The following is a 4,436-nucleotide window of genomic DNA, read 5'->3' on the forward strand; positions in this document are numbered from 1 at the left end:
GAAATACAGAGGTCTGGCATGAAACTCTAGATGGCGCAGTCCGATAGGTCTAACTCAATCTGACCTAATGACATCATTATCACATGGCACAGCTGACTGGTTCTCTCCTGTATCGGTAGCCAATGAGCTCGCTGCTCAACATTCAAATATATGATTAGTACTGGCAGTAGCAGTTGCAGCTTGCTTCAGAAACCCTCCACCTTTCCCAGCTCCACCTGTATAGATCTGCAATGAGGTGATTCATGTACGCTATATGGGGGTTATTTCATGTATGTTATATTTGCAGCAGCAATATTTCTTACATGCTCACAGCAGCATGTTGTGGATGTATTGGCAGTAGCAAGTCTCAGTACTTGCTCTGCCGCAGCAGCAGCAGCGTAGCAGATCTATTCCGCCAAGACCAAATACATTAACATTGTCATATACATTACCATGCCAATCCCTCCGAGAGTTGTCATGACAGGTATGTATGTATGTATGTATGTATGTATGTATGTTTTTTTTCAAGGATCTTAATTACATACACAGTATTAAATTTGAACACTAAATTCAAATAATAAAGTTGAATTTGAAACGGAATAATAATACAATAATTGTATGTTCTAAAATGAATTAAACTAAAACTGAAATAGATATAAATAAAAGCTAAATAGAAATGACAAACACATGTAACAAAAAATGACTAAAACTTAAATTAAAATTAACATTAAAACTGAAAATATAAAAATAAAAGCTAATTCAAAATAATAAATACTATAATTATACTTTAATAATATTAAAATAACACTGCTGACTTATAGGGATCAACCACAGTTCATTTTGTTTTTCTGTGCTGCTTAGGGGCATGTCTATAAAAAATAGTTGATATCTAACTAACAGGCTGAAAGAAATTAGCATAAATATGTGTAAACTTTGTAATCATACTTTCTGTACACAAAAATGTACATAGATATAACAGAATATTCAGTTCTGCTCAAGGATATCTAGTTAACTTGCAAAATGTGTCAAACCAAACTTTGAGTATATTTCAAAGATTTAATTCTACCAACCTGGGAAATCCAGTGATTATTTCAAAAGAAATAACTCCAATGGCAGTTTTTTGGGTTTAGGAAACCTGTTTGGAAACACAACTTTTTGCAATTCCATTTGGTGCCACTAGTGGCTCAAAAATTCACACCTCACCTTTAATACATTCTCATATACACACATAAACACACACGCACAACACCACCTGTGTTTCTATGTTTTGTCATGCATGAGTCACTCTCTTACATCATCACAGTGGGATGTCTGGACTAACTTCGTAGATGCTAACAAAAAAAAGTCACGACAAGCTCACAGACACACAAACACACTTTCTGGCTGTGAAGCGTGTGTATGTGTGAGAGAGACTCCGGCGGTGGTCCAGAGACTAAATGAAAGGCAAAATGATGGTGGAAGTTGTGACCTCGATCTGCTCCACAGGTCAAACCCGCACGGGCCGTGATAAAGAGAGGTCAGAGGTGCATGAAAGAGCACAGTAATATTGAGAGATCAGACGACGATATGTGTAGTTTACAGAGGAAAAGAAAGAAAAAGAGAAGTAGAAAGATGGAGAGAGGAGGGGAGATCTGGCATTGCTGGACAAAACAGATGGACCCAAGAGAGAGTGTGTGTGTGTGTGTCTTCTGTTAAGGTGTCCAAGTACTGCATTCAACAATTGGCGCTTTTCCACTGCATGGTACGGCACGGTACGGTTCACTTTTGGGGGGTTTTCCACTGGGTACAGTACCTGGTACTTGTTTTAGTACCACCTCGGTTGAGGTTCCAAGTGAACCGTACCGTTACCAAAACGTGACATGTAAACTCTGCTGATCACGGATTGGCTGGAGAGAATCGTCACTACTTGCGTCACTGAACTTGCAACACAAATGCAACAGAACCGCTAGATTTAAATCAGCACAGTCAGCAAAGGATCGAACACAACTGTTTTGAACGAGCGCACCTTTTTTTAACAACCAAAAAGTAGCTGTTTCGTTGTCTGTTTCTCTCGTTGATAGCCGAGGAGCGGATCCAGCGAGAGATTGATGGGGCGACGCGGAATGAAAGTTTTTCAGGAGTCGCGGCAGTAGAGGTGGCACAACTATAACGACATGTGAATAATCCCGCCCACTCTAAAGCGATACTAAACTGCAGTGGAAACGCAAACCGAGCTGAGCCGAGCCGTGCCGTGCCGTACTGAGCTGTGCCGAGCCGAGTCATACCACGCAGTGGAAAAGCGCCTAATATGAGAAAGAAAGAAGACAAAAAGAAAGAAAAAGAATGGCAAAAAAAGTAGAAGTGCACAGGTAAACACAAAGTGGACTGAAACGCCACAGTTTACGGACACGTGGCTGTTTTATACTTTTATCATTGATTATATTGTTTATACTGAGCGAATCAAGTTCTATCTCTAAACCGAATCATCTCATAAAACTGTTTGCATTTTTGCCTTTATATTAAAGGAAAAATTCAACCAAAAATTAAAATTTGCTGAAAATGTACTCATCCTCAGGTCATCCAAGATGTAGATGAATTTGTTTTTTTTCATCAGATTTGGAAAAATGTAGCATTACATCACTTGCTCAGCAATGGATCATTTTCATTGAATGGGTGCCGTCAGAATGAGAATCCAAACAGCTGATAAAAACATCACAATAATCCACACCACTCCAGTCCATCAGTTAATGTCTTGTGAAGTGGAAAGCTGCGTGTTTGCAACAAATCCATCGTTAAGGCGTTTACACACTGAACTGTCGATTCTGGCTGAAATATGAGTCCATAATCCACAATAACTCTTCCTCTAGTGAAAAACTCCTATAATATCAAAATGTCCTTTTACATCAAAATCCACTGACATATTTGCTGTTTTTGCTTGTAAACCTTGCTTGATCTGTGCATATTTCTCTCCTGATTCAGACGAGAAGATTTTTTCACTTGAGAAAGCAATATTATGGATAGAGGACTCCATGAAGTTAAAAACATCTTATTGATTTATTTGTTTCTTACAAACATGCAGCTTTTCATTTAAGTCGTTAATTGATGGTCTGGAGTGGTGTGGATTACTTGTGGATTATTGTGATGGTTTTTATCAGTTGTTTGGACTCTCATTCTGATGGCACCCATTCACTGCAGAGTTTCCATTGGTGAGCAAGTGATGTAATGCTAAATTTCACCAAATCTGTTCCGATGTGGAAACAAATTCATTTACTGTACATCTTGGATGGCCTGAGGCTGAGTACGTTTTCAGCAGATTTTCATTTTGGGGTGAACTCACTATCCCTTTAATAAGGAGTATCATGAAATGGGCAACATACAAAACTAACTAAATGTGCTGTGTTCTGTTTGTAGGTGTACATCGCTACATTTGCTGTGTCCGGCTATGCTTCCAGTTACTACAGAGCAGGAGGAAAACCCTTTAATCCAGTGTTGGGTGAGACCTACGAGTGTGATCGTCCAGACAAAGGCTTTTGTTTTGTGGCGGAGCAGGTAGGACGCTCTCTGTAAGCTGTAATTGTGAGCAGATATGTGAATGTGTGTGTACAGCTCTCACAGCTGCTCTGCTTTCATCCTCCAGGTCAGCCATCACCCCCCCATTTCTGCATGTCATGCCGAATCTAAAAACTTCATCTTTTGGCAAGGTAACAGCACACTAATAATACCAGGCTTATTGTGTCAATACAAATAAGCTAATGTTGTCTGTAGATATGAAGCTGAGTGTGTTATGCGTGACTGATTTTAGACGTGAGGTGGAGGAATAAGTTTTGGGGAAAGTCCATGGAGATTGTACCTGTTGGAACTACACACGTGGTTCTCCCTGGGTAAGATTTTGTCTGTTTATTAAATTCACACACAGGTCAGTCTGCAGTTTTTGGCTCCAGCCGTGTCTCAGGTGTTATCCATCTCAAGCACTAAGGCTCATTGTTTTTACTGCAAAATATAACTACTGCAATGGAATTTATGAACCAGAAGGCAAATTAATTTAAATATACATTTAATTATACAACTCTAATAATGAAAATCAATATAAATATTTCTAGTTATGTCAAACTCTATAATATTTTATTTGTTAGAAAATGAGTACAAATATTTTTAAATATCCATATCCTTATCCAGTAAATCACAAACAACTGGAAAGATCATGGGGCCTTGAATACTGTTGTGGACAATGGGGGTCCTTGGAGTCAAAAAGGTTGAGCCACTGGTCTGTTGCACATTTGTGACCAGTAGTATGTAGGCTTAAAATATTGAAAGTATGTTTATACATTAAGGGTGAAGTAAAAACAAGCGTTGAGTGTTGTATTTAGTAAAATATACATTTTAAATGTTACATTTTTAAATGTTTTTGATTTAATAAGTAATTGACAGTTCTAAATACATATCTTGGATGGCCTGAGGGTGAGTACATTTTCATTTTC

At 38.4% G+C, this 4,436-nt stretch overlaps 1 long non-coding RNA gene across 1 annotated transcript; it reads left to right on the top strand.

Annotated features, from left to right (window-relative positions):
* The first annotated feature begins 3,277 nt into the window (after nucleotides 1-3,277).
* Nucleotides 3,278-3,869, top strand: LOC107675789 (uncharacterized). The gene is made up of 3 exons (XR_001632641.1): nucleotides 3,278-3,507; nucleotides 3,596-3,659; nucleotides 3,761-3,869. It is a non-coding gene; the product is annotated as an uncharacterized LOC107675789 (long non-coding RNA).
* Nucleotides 3,870-4,436: the final 567 nt, after the last annotated feature.

The sequence above is a fragment of the Sinocyclocheilus anshuiensis genome, unplaced genomic scaffold, assembly GCF_001515605.1.
Source record: "Sinocyclocheilus anshuiensis isolate Anshui unplaced genomic scaffold, SAMN03320099.WGS_v1.1 scaffold708, whole genome shotgun sequence".
NCBI lineage: Eukaryota > Metazoa > Chordata > Actinopteri > Cypriniformes > Cyprinidae > Sinocyclocheilus > Sinocyclocheilus anshuiensis.